Below are 13,589 nucleotides of genomic sequence, written 5' to 3'. Positions count from 1 at the left end.
GTACTTGGGTGCTTGTGAGAGATATTGGGGGTTCATGTGTAGAGGCTGTACACCTTTAAGAAGAAAGGCATGATGGGATATCAACTGAACACTTGTCAGCTGACATACAAATGCTTAAGTGCAGCGGTGCTGGATTATTACACTCCGGTTTCATGCAACAGTTATGATGGTGACCAAAAATAAAATGGTTAAAATGAACAGTTGCATTAAAAAAAATGTAGAACAGCAAAAAATAAAAAGACATGCTTTGACAAAATGACCTGAAAACTTAACATAAAGAAAACTATTTAAATGAAGCAATAAGCTCAATAATTAAGCTAAAAAGGAAGTGAAAAGATTACCTTTTTTTTGTGAACTCAATAAACCTACATTATCTTTCCCCAGTCAAATCGCAGAGTGCCTAAATAAGCACAGTAATTTATCATAATAAAAAACAGTAATGAAAAAGAACATGTAGAACATAAAAAAGTGCAACCAGATATAGTCAACAAAGACAACGCATTATTCAAATTCTTTGTTGTATTATATATTTAGGGTAAGGCAAGTTTAGTTTTCTGTTATAATGTTCTGCCACCCGGCTGTACAGAATTCCTGTGGATAACCCTGATACTATTCCCCCACTGGCTCTTTATGCTATGTGTATCATTAATTTTACTATGCGTTGGATTTAAACATTATGGCCTATTTGGTGTTTACCATTGTTTTTAGAACGCATAGTCTATATCACAACCCTCTTTACGTGTTGCTAAACAATTACCCTGATTGGCCATTTAACTACATGTTGCCAAAAAACAGTTACACTTTGTGTCTATATGTTATGGCTCCAATGGCTTTCCATACACTGTTGAACTTGGCAGTGTTGAAATTCACAGACTGTAACAGTTCACCAATTATTTAACATGTTTTATCTATACTTTCTTGAGTGTTCTGGTTTTGTGATGTGCTGGTCACTTTAGAAAATGGTTTATTTATTTTACTTATTGGTTTACTTTTTTTGTATTACCTAGTCTCTTTGCCCTGACCTGTGTTTTGATTATGTCTGTTCTGCAACTTTAAATGTGAACGTAACTAATCTGTATGTAACTAATTGTAATTGCTCTTATTTGAAATCATTCTCATCCATTTATCGTACTTACTATGTGCTCTTACTGGACTTTACTTGCATAAGAATTTTTTTTTTACTATAAGTTAACTGCTTTTAGTTGACCTCACTCTTAAATATAATGATTTACTGTATTCTTTATTTTGCTCTTATTTGATTTATCTGCTACTGACTTTATTGTACTTTATAATTGCTCTTATCTGTAATGTGATATTCTGTAATGTGATATTTTGTACTGTGATACTTTGTAACAATTGTAAGTCGCCCTGGATAAGGACATCTGCTAAGAAATAAATAAATAAATAAATAAATAGTTTGGGCTATACTAAACTCTAACAAAGCTAAATAGTTAAGCTAAATAGGTACTGATGGAATGTACTGTTTTGCACTCTATATGATTATTGCTGGTCTGTTAGCCTAAGTAGTGTACTTTTGTTCTCTTTACTTTTTAAATACACATTTTATTTTAATTATTCTTGCTGTACATTCTGTTGGGTACCTGAGCTTTCTGCCCCGGATTTAAAAAAACTTGTGTTGGCTCCCCTTTTTTAATATTGTCTTTTCTATTTTAGAGGAATTCTCACCATTCAAAAAAAAAGAGAATGGAGTAGTGGGTAGCTTTTTGATGTAAAATATTTATAAATGACACCATGTCGGGGAGGGGGGGACCCCACTCTGTGCAAATCTTAGCTCTGGCACTGTCTTTAATCCAAATCTGGAAACAATAGCTCATGTTGTGTCTGGCATTAAAAGATCACTGAGTGACCTTAAAATGGGATCTAATAGCAGAGTTAAATGGAGCAGAAACTACAAAGAGGTCAGGGGAAAAGGAGGAGGAGTCCTTTGAGACAGGAAACATTTACACCTGCTTAGCAGCTTCTGACTAAACATTGATTCAAACTTCACGCTGGGGCATAGCATACAGGGCTGAGGGGTCAGGAATGATCTAATAGTCAGTTAGGTGATTAATAGTCAATAATCTAATAGAGGAGAGACAGCAGGGAGGGGCAGCAGAGAGAGGAGTCGGTAAAGAGACTGGTCTGACCAGTGATTAAAGAGACTGGAGTGATGAGCGGGTAGAGGGACTGGAGTGAGGGGGGGGTAAAGAGACTCGAGTGAAGGGAGTGTAAAGAGATTGGAGTGAGGGGGGAGTATAGAGACTGGAGTGAAGAGAGAGTAAAGAGACTGGAGTGAGGAGGGAGTAGAGACACTGGAGTGAAGAGAGGGTAAAGACTGGAGTGAAGGACAAGTAAAGAGTGGAGTGATGGGGTAGAGTGGAGTGAGGAGGGAGTAGAGCGATTAGAGTGAGGGGGAGTAGAGACACTGGAGTGAGAGGGGAGTAGAGAGACTGGAGTGAAGAGAGGGTAAAGACTGGAGTGAGGGGGGAGTAGAGACACTGGAGTGAAGAGAGGGTAATGACTGGAGTGAAGGACAAGTAAAGATTGGAGTGAGGGGGGAGTAGAGACTGGAGTGATGGAATAAAGTGGAGTGAGGGGAGAGTAGAGAGAGTGTAGTGAGGGGGAGTAGACAGACTGGTAAAGGCCCAGACACATAGTCTGCAGGGTAAGTCATACAGTCAGGGGAGCGCAGTTTCACATTCTGGCTTTGCAGAGTTACTTGAAAGGCAAAACCGGGACTACAGCTGTCCCTACTGGCTAGGTACCTGGTGCTCATAAGTGGTCACCTGCAACTCATCTTTAAATGGGAAACCTGGGGTCAATAGAGAGAGCAAGGTAACAAAGTGGACAAACTTGTACAACACACAAATACAGTAGGACCTTGTGGCAGAGTTAAAGCCCTGCCAATACATGGTGTGTGTGTGGGTGTTAGGGAATACTGGGTGAATTTTGATTAAATGATTAATTAAGCCACAGGTATATAAATATGGTAATCACGGGTGTTAGTGGAGGTAGTGATGGTGAAGGAAAGGTGTGGTGGTTTTTGTGTGTTTTGTTGTTTTGTATGTGTAATGTAAATAAATGTGTGGAAGCACTTCTGGTCTGAATCTCCTTGCCGATGCACCCCTGCAAATTAATAGGTAATAACATAAAACAAATGGAACAAACTTATCAAAGAGCAATATTGTTGACATTGCATGTTTGAAGTAGCTGTAGCATTGTTATTGCTTCAGGCTGTTTTCCATATTTCTCAACATGACAATATACTTGCAGTCAAGTATGTGATTTATTTACAGTTGACATATGCCTGTTAGTAAATGTACAGGCAGATTTGTGTTTACATTAGCAGCTAGTAAAACATGTACAAGTTCTAGAGCCTTACATTTTGAATATTAAAATATGTATTTCCAACAGTGAATTATCTATGATTGTTGGAATGGAAATTCATAAGCTCCCCCTGCTCAATATTAATCTACACCTAATGAAACCGATTGCACTGATCCACTCTATAGGTTGTATTTCTTTATTATATTTTGTGATTTTATTAAGGGGTTTAATATATAATTCCTAGGGTCTATTATTAAAATAAACCAGACCCCAGTAACATTTTTCAAATCTCTTTTTTTTCTTTCTTTGCAGATAAGGTGAAACATGTTTTTTTTTTGTTTTTTTTTTAATCCGTGCTATTTTGTCATCTGTTGCTTAGTTCCACGCTGCCTGCTGTTTCCTGCAGAGTACAGAGTCTGTCATTAGCAGGGTAAACCAATTTGCTGGTATACTAGACTGGAGGTTTTTCTTCCCCTCTTTAATTAACATTCAATCCTCTCCACAAACAGAACACAGACAGATGACATTTTGATAGACTGCAAGTACTGTCACATTGTTATATAAACTACGTCAAGTGTCACTTAGCACAGCCTTATTTTAAACAACCACCCTCAGATATCTTGCTCAGAACACTTTCCACTCTCGTAATGTCCATCTGTCTATTTTTGTGCTAACAACCACCTTCAAAATAACTGCAGAAAGACGACAGCAAAATTATTTTTTTTCTCTATTTTTAAATAGCCATAGCATAACATTCCTTACTCAACAACAAACTTAGATTTATATATTGCTTTTCTTGATCAAAGCCATTCAAAGACATGTTAACCCTGTGAGACCCATGCATTGATCCAAATGAGAAAAAAAATCTAACACCTTTCAAAACTAACAGTAATAGACTTCTGATGAAAATTGTGAGTTTTTGGAATTCTGAGTATTTAGGCCAATGTTGTGGAAATGTTGCTAATATGAAACAATGGGACTGGAAGATAAAAAATAAAACCAATGTCTTTTCATTCAGCATCCCTGAAACTACAGAAATCAAAGCAAACAACACCAGTGCTGATTGTATAACAAAGTACAAATTTTAATAATGAGAAAAAAAACTGAAGATTACTCCATGGTCACGAACGTGAAACTGTGATATAAAATAACTTATAACAATATGTCTAGAAGGGCACTTGAGACCTTTTTTGACGCTTGAAATGTAGGAGTGATACTGCAGGAAGCAATTATTCTGTTCTGTGAAGCACAGATGGACATCACATTTGTTACATGCAGCAGTCGTGTAGCCATCCACACAGTTATTGCAGCGACCCCTCTTCTCAAACTTGATGGGCCAGTGTCCAACGTTGTCCCGGCGGACATCCAGGGGAGGACCTGTGCGGGACTTCTTTGTTGGTTGTGGATATGCTGGTGGGCTCACCTCACTCAGCGATGGCCTACCTCTCTTAACAGTGTTCACCATGATGAGAACGGATGCAACTGGTGCTTGAAAGCGTCTCCTGCTATTTCCTTCTTAGGGATGTGAAGAGCTCTGCAGTCACGGCGGTACATCAGCCATGCATTCACAACTGCCAGTATGATGATGTGCCAGAAGATGTACCAACGTTTGGATTTCATGTAGTATTTATATTTGGCAGTGTATGAATCCAGCAAATTAATGCCACCCATGAATTTATTGTAGCTGCTTACAACTGAGAGCCTGTCAATGTCGACGTAGGATTTGGTACTTTTATTCCAGCGACAAACTTTTTCAATTGGCTGTGGTCTATCGAATAATGACACAAGTGTGACTACGCGATTGTTAAACCACCTGACTTCAGAGATAACATAAGTTTGTTCCACTCTTGAATCAAAGCTTCCTCGGCCCTGTTTTTTCAGCTGCTTCTCCTCTGAGATTGCAATTGGGCAGGCGCAACATAGTGTATTCCACGCTCAAGGAGTTTGATGATCAGGGGAACACTTGTGAAGAGGTTGTCAGTGAAGATCTTGTAGTTGTTACCTTCAAGAAGAGCAGAGGTGAGCTTCATCACAACATCTCCAGACAATCCATGATCAGATTTGGCCCTTTTGCCATTGACGCTACCTTGATGCACATCAAAGTCACACATCAAAATGCCAGAGATTCCTGTCCTTGCTCAAATTTTGCTCAAATTTTGAAGCCCCATGGATGCGGTTTACCATGCATATATTGCTTTATGCTGCTGAATTTCCCTTTGAAGGGAATCATCATCTCATCCACAGAGCTCTTGTAGTCAGTTTGCTCAGAATGCATCAAGCCATGGTCTGATTTTCCACAATTTATCCTTTTTATCATCATCTGACACAGATGAGCAACAGCTGAAAACGATTACGACTCATGCCATTTGTAACTGGAGCATACTGGGTGTCTGTCTCGCAATAGAGGCGATTGCCTGGCATTTGAACTATGCCCATCTTCTTGTACATGCCAAGAAGTTGCTCAATCTCTTTGACAGTAGTGCTGACAGTTGTACCACGTTTCTGCATGCTATATAAACTGGTATTTGCACCAGAAGCTCCAACATCTCTGTTGACATAAATCGACTGAAATACTCCAAAGCTGTGTGAAGCTGACCACTTGGAGGGGCAACAGTGTCGGCACCACTGAAGGTGACATCTGGTGGTGTAAAATCTGTCTTACGCCAGCGATACTGTTGTCGTTGTACTGGTTGTCTTGAGTGTGTTTTCCTATGAGAGGCTCATCATCACTGTCACTGAAATTGTCACTGGCTTCAGAGTCCATGTCATCTTCGTCGTCATCATCATCATCATCATCATCAGAATTGGGTACATAGTCCTCATCGCTATCATTGCTGTCATTTTCACCATCTGACACTAAGTCAAAGTCACTGTCATCACCATTATGGATAGCTTCTAGTATATCTATCACTGAGTACGCCTTTTTCTTCTTAGTATTGGACATCCTGAAATAAGAATTGTCTGATTGTGCACTTGGAATTACTCACAACATATCTACAGTGCCCTGGCAGAATAAAATGAGCACCGGTGACATTTTACCATAACCTGTGGATAAAGGTGCCTGCTTAATGTCTGCAATAATAATAATAATATAACACTGTATATAACACTATGTTTCAGATACTTAGTGAAATACTGAAAAAATGTTTTCAGTTATTTTTTTCACTTGTTTTCTTTCTACTGATTCAGTATTATAAGTTTGGAACCTGAGTGATTGCTCTAAAATCACTCTAACTCAACAAAACAAAAACATTAGTGATTTTTTTGGCCTTTTTTTCTACCCTCACCTCCTATAAATAGTTATAAAATAGATGAAAAGTTGTTTTTAGTTATTATTTTCACTTGTTTTCTTTGTTAGGGGTGTCTTATTGATTTACAATAAGTTTGGAACCTGAGTGACTGCTCTAAAGTCACTCAGCAAAACCAATACTTTTTTGATTTTTTTTTTCAATGTTCAATGTTCCTTGTTTTTGGTTGAAAAATTGGTATAATTTTCTTTCCTCAGAGTATCACTTTTATTATATTGTGATTTGAAACATGTTTTATGTAAATAAAGTCATTTAATTCATTTTGAACAGCACATGGTCTAAAGTGTTATTTTGTTCCCCAAAATTAAATAAGACCTGACAAGCCTGACAGAGTCAAAATAATTGGACTGCAAAGGTTTAAAGGTATTCTATTCCAGTACAGCAATTAGCCCATGAAACCTTTGATATTTTTGATCAGCAGGTGGTACTGGTCTTAATTGGCTTACCGGTTATGACTCCAGCCAACCGTACTGCCCACTGTTCTTTTGGCCATCTACAGGCTAATACCATTCTTTCAAAAGTCCCTATGAAATGCTCAGTGTTATCCGTCTCTGTTAAGCGAGCTAAGTTCGGCTCCCTCCACTGCATTTGTAACAGAGGCTGCGGTCCCAGGCCTGTCGGCGCTGCCGCTTCTGGTGCTGCTACCTCCTGAACCTCTGCGCTCTGTTCTTTTAACTCCCTATCTCCAGACAGCACATCGAAACGGTGCTGCAGTAACTCCCTATCTCCAGACAGCACATCGAAACGGTGCTGCAGTAACTCCCTATCTCCAGACAGCACATCGAAACGGTGCTCCAGTAACTCCCTATCTCCAGACAGCACATCGACATGGTGCTCCAGTAACTCCCTATCTCCAGACAGCACATCGACACGGTGCTGCAGTAACTCCCTATCTCCAGACAGCACATCGAAACGGTGCTCCAGTAACTCCCTATCTCCGGACAGCACATCGAAACGGTGCTGCAGTAACTCCCTATCTCCAGACAGCACATCGACACGGTGCTGCAGTAACTCCCTATCTCCAGACAGCACATCGAAACGGTGCTCCAGTAACTCCTTATTTCCAGACAGCACATCGACACGGTGCTGCAGTAACTCCCTATCTCCAGACAGCACATCGACACGGTGCTGCAGTAACTCCCTATCTCCAGACAGCACATCGAAACGGTGCTCCAGTAACTCCCTATCTCCAGACAGCACATCGACACGGTGCTGCAGTAACTCCCTATCTCCAGACAGCACATCGAAACGGTGCTCCAGTAACTCCCTATCTCCAGACAGCACATCGACACGGTGCTGCAGTAACTCCCTATCTCCAGACAGCACATCGACACGGTGCTGCAGTAACTCCCTATCTCCAGACAGCACATCAACACGGTGCTGCAGTAACTCCCTATCTCCAGACAGCACATCGAAACGGTGCTGCAGTAACTCCCTATTTCCAGACAGCACATCGACACGGTGCTGCAGTAACTCCTTATTTCCAGACAGCACATCGACACGGTGCTGCAGTAACTCCCTATCTCCAGACAGCACATCGACACGGTGCTCCAGTAACTCCCTATCTCCAGACAGCACATCGACATGGTGCTCCAGTAACTCCCTATCTCCAGACAGCACATCGACATGGTGCTCCAGTAACTCCCTATCTCCGGATAGCGCATCCTTTTGTTTTAGTACAAATGTAATTAACCAGTTCATTGTCTCTTTGGTTTCCATGGCTGTTGGTGTACACCTTGATGTTCCGGTTCTGCTGTTGATCTTCAACCTGGCCAGGTAAGTTTATCTTTGAATCAACAACAGTCCTTAAAAGTAACAATCCAGTGAGGCACAAAAGTTCAATGATCAGGCCCAAGGAAAGGCCTTGTGACATTCTCTGTCACAAGGAGAGCTTTTTTTTATCTCACCTCACCTAGCTTTTGATTTCTCTCCTACATCCACCTGCTAACTATGTGTATAACATTAGTACTGTATGTGCAGTACATAAAACCCATTACGGCTCTGTGACAGAGATCGAATGATTCTTGGTGATTCATCTCCCTCCTGACCTGTGAGGGCGCTGTGTAAAGGGAACAGAGTACCCTGAACAGGATGGCCAGACAATTCATTCCCAGGGTTATAAGGAAGTCGTCATCTAGAAAGGGTGCACAATACACTAAATCATCGACCCAGAAGGGAAACGACGTGGCAGCCGCAGATGGGAGGAGCGGTTGCACTAGTTAACCAAGGGGTTATGATTGACGGTACAAAAGGGGGCATAGCAAAATGATCTTTTCCTTTGTATGGTTAGAGCTGAACCGGAAGGAGACTGTGTTTTGTAATCGTGAGTGTTTTGTTTGTTTTGTTCTGTCGTGTCTAAAGATTTACTGTTTGATATTATTAGACGGCTGAACATGATCCAGAGCTGTCGCCAAAGGCCAGCACTAAACTAGGACAACATTGCACTTTGTTTCAAAATAAATTTTATTTGCACCACGAGCACTAGAGCACGCACTGTGGACTGGTGGTTGTGTTTGTGTTACGTGTGGGTGTAAAAAGATTGGGACTGTTATTATTTTGGGACCAACCCGTGGATTAGTGCATCAGTGTGGAGTAGTGGTTAGGGCTCTGGACTCTTGACTGGAGGGTTGTGGGTTCAATCCCCAGTGGGGGACACTGCTGTTGTACCCTTGAGCAAGGTACTTTACCTAGATTGCTCCAATAAAAACCCAACTGTATAAATGGGTAATTGTATGTAAAAATAATGTGATATCTGTATAATGTATAATGTGATATCTTGTTACAATTGTAAGTCGCCCTGGATAAGGGCGTCTGCTAAGAAATAAATAAATAAAATAAAAATAAAAATTACAACAAAGCAATACACGCCGCTGTATTGCTTGTTATCATTATTATTCACTGTGTTTTCAGACCATTGGATTTACAAATAAAATATCATTGCACCTGGATTATCGTTGTCTGTGTTCATTGCTAACTGCTGCATTCCTGCACCTGTACACTGTTAACCACTTTGCCACTGGCTTACAGCAGCTTGTCTATTAACAGATGCTCAGAACTCCGTCAGAAGCCTCCTACCTTATCTGATCTTCACCATTTAAAAATAGGCTCTGCACAAGTCTAGGTGGGAGGCAGACTAAACTCGAGAGAAGGGAGTAAGCCAAGGGTAAAAAAAGAAAAGAATCTGATCTGATAGTGAGGAACAGCTTGCCTGTGCACTTCATTCCCCACCTACACTCTCAGTCAGAAGGGACTGTCATTCCTCACTTGGCCGTAATCCATTTACATGGCTGTCAGGGGATAATCTTCCACATTCTCACATTCTTCAGAGACTGATTTTAGAAAAAGAAAAAAAAAACATAATGTGGGGCGGTGTTACATTTTTTAATCCAAATGGCCAAAATAATTAGAGGGCTATCCGTCAGCAGTGACAGCTGCTTCTAACCAGAGACTCTGAATCTCCTGTTCAGACAGGATAACTAAGGTTAAATGGCTCAAATGACCCATGTTGTTAATGTCAGGTTTGAAGTGCTAATTTAGTGCGTGGGATGAGAGCGGAGAAGCAGTCACAGTCTAAATCACTGTCTTTCTCTCCTGTTGTCAGTGAGTGATTCAGGTGGGGCGGGTCAGAAGTGAAGTGATTTCAGCAGTCAGGGATCATCACCTCTGCTTTACATTGCAGCTGTATAAATCCTCCTTGTATTAAAGCAGTACTTACTTAAAAACAAGAACTAAATTACATTGTACAAAATATAAAATATTCAGCTGTTACAGTTTATATTTATACTCAGGTAATAGCAATAATCCAGAACCTAAACATTATAACATCTAAATAAAGGATGAAAAAGAGACTTTTGGGGGTAGTTCCACCTTTCCTTCTATTTGGAATCGCTAGAATGTTTTGGTTTTGGGGAACGTTCCCATTGGCTGCTGGAACTGTATGTTGTTAGGTAGGTTAAATAAAAGAATGAATTCCAGGTTTCAGCAATCAGCTGCCTTTACTCACTGACAGGATTCCAAGGCTACAAATAGCACTTTCCTACTTGTTTGTGTCTAAACATTTATTGAGTAAACATCCTGCATGCAACGCATAGGACCGATGCAACATAGATATAGGTTCCTAACAGGCATCTTAATTCTGTCTTCGATAAATGATCACACATTTGCCATACTCTCTGCGTTGTTCCATCTCTCACTCTTACACGACACTTGTGCCATAACACAGAGAAAAGTACACCCATAGTGGAGTGGCAAGCATAGAGATGCTCGTAAAGTAAAACAACTATTTTAAAGATATGAGACCGAATGTGGTACCTTGGAGTACCCTGCAAATTCACAATTTTTATAGGGTTATGAGTTTTTGGCACTGGGCTGAAATATGTAAAGCAGAACCCATTTTTATTTTAACACTAAGGGCCCATTTCACAAAATGTTTTTGTTGGCATTAGTACCATTTCTGTCCTAATATCAGTTCTTCAACAAATGATCTAACCCACAAATGTCAGTCTATGTGCTTGAATGTGTGCCATTAATGTTTATTGATTACACTTTGTGGACTCATTTGGGGCATTCTCATCTTAATTATAAGAGCAGCGCAATGCACAAAGGTGTAGGACACTTGTTAGCATCTTCTCAATGGAGTGTTATTAAAATTAGAAGTCAAAATTAGGCAAGGGAAATCCCATTTGCCCCATATTAGACTCCGACTCCACATAGCATGCTTGTTAAATGTTTTCACCTGTCACAACACGCAATATCAGAATGGAATCTACTACCAGGTGATCCCATGCAATATCTGTCTTTGCTCATCTGCATTTTGAGGTCTATTTAATGTATCTAATTGACAGGAGATCTAAGAACTGCCACTGTTCATATTTCTTAAACACGGCAGTTCATCTACGAAGGTTATGAAAACAACTCTGACAGCTCATGCTAACTTCTATAGGTTTGTCTTTAACCACATGTGAAACCCCTGTGAAGGCGCTGTTTTAATTTTTGAAACAGCATTTTAACATTAACTGAATAGACCCCTTTAAATCATTCATTTTTTAAAATCATTACTTTTCATTTCATTATTATTTCCATTACACAAGAGTAGATGTTAAAACTTCATGCTGATCTGAACTCGGCTCTCGCCAAGATAAGCACCAACTAAGACGTAGCTTTACAGTAAACTAATTTGATCCATATGTGTCTCCATCCATTTGCGCTTCCTTACATATGATGATGTAGATATCCTTCTGTCTGGATAGTGTAATGCTGGCTCCAGGGATCAGCTTATTGCCTCCCTAGCGCATCAGCACACACAACGGCTGTGATGCTGGCTCCGGGGATCAACCACAGTGCCGTCTGGATTGAGCTAAGTAGGGTACATCTCTGGGGTCTTCAAGTGGGCACCTTCCATCCTCAGTGTTTCGTCGACTAGCCCACGACACCTTAAGAGGGCTCGATGGTGATTTTGGCGTCCCAGCATCACCCCATTCAACTCAGCCCAGCTTACTTACCCGTACATCAGCTTTTCTTTCTTTCTATTGTGCTTGAGATAAGTTAAGTTTGGCAGTCAAGAAACTTTTCTTAACTGTTGTTGATTTGAGTTTTCTGAATAGGTTGAACTGATGATTGAAGAAAAAACACAAACTCTCTGTTGATAATCCAATTAATAAATTGACTATTTTTAATGATATAAGAAATTAAGGAGTGTTATTTATTTCTCAGCTGACGCCCTTATCCAGGGCGACTTACAATTGTTACAAGTTATCACATTATTTTTACATACAATTACCCATATTGGAGCAATCTAAGTAAAGTACCTTGCTCAAGGGTACAGCAGCAGTGTCCCCCACCTGGGATTGAACCCACGACCCTCCAGTCAAGAGTCCAGAGCCCTAACCACTACTACACTGCTGAACATTACACTGCATAGGGAATCACCCTGGATTGCTGGATCCACAGTGATATAAATGCTCTAAACAAAGTATGTATGTGGCTTATCCCTACAAGTGATGAACATGTTTGTTAATGCCTTCATCAGCATTAGAACTGATAAAGGCATTGGATGAAACTTACTTCTGCCTGACTTTTCTTAAGGTTTCATCGCACACTGACCAATTGGATATAATTCTGCAATTCCTGTGGTTTAAGACTTGCATATATATATATATATATATATATATATATATATATATATATATATATATATATATATATATATATATATATATATAAATCTAAATAATGTTTAAGCATATGTATCGTTATATAATTCTATAAATGTAATGGGATTTTTTTTTTTTACAGTTCTATAATATTTTAATATTGTTCTGTAATAACCACTTAGGACAACTCTCAAATGCCACCAATGAATGAGAGGCTATTCAGCCCATCAATGTTTGCCCATTGATTCCAGCTCTTAAAGGATTGCAAAGATTCCAGCTATTGAAGGATTGCAAAGATTCAGCATCAAGAACATGGCTTTGTAACCCTTTCCATTCCCTCAACACTCAGTTGTCACAGATGGCTAGAGTGGTGCGTGTGGGTGGTGACGTCAGACCAGGAAATGAAACCAAAATAATAGAAAGTACGGGGCTAAACTGAACACTGTAGCGCTCAGCTTTTTAGTAATGAAAAATAAACAAACAATTTAATCAAAATACACAAAGAAAAGGGCTCTCTGGCCAAAGTAAAACAAAAGCACAAACTATAAATACACTTTTATAATTAACGAGTACCTTGTTCACTGGTTGGTATCATTCGCTCTTATTCTCCTTAACTCTTTTAAACTCTCTCTCGCTCTGAGCCCGGAGTGGGTCTTTTATACTGTGGCCTTAATTACATATTAAATAATTAACTTATTAAGGCTTCAGCCACATTCCCGCAAGCTATTTAGGATGGGGATTCATCCCCATCCATGCCAGCTACACTTTACGAGACCGGCTTTTTACCGGTCTCAAACAATAA

The sequence above is a fragment of the Acipenser ruthenus genome, chromosome 4 (genome assembly GCF_902713425.1).
Source record: "Acipenser ruthenus chromosome 4, fAciRut3.2 maternal haplotype, whole genome shotgun sequence".
In the NCBI taxonomy this organism is placed as follows: domain Eukaryota; kingdom Metazoa; phylum Chordata; class Actinopteri; order Acipenseriformes; family Acipenseridae; genus Acipenser; species Acipenser ruthenus.
The sequence above is the reverse complement of the archived record's forward strand: the minus strand, read 5'-3'. Positions refer to the sequence as shown.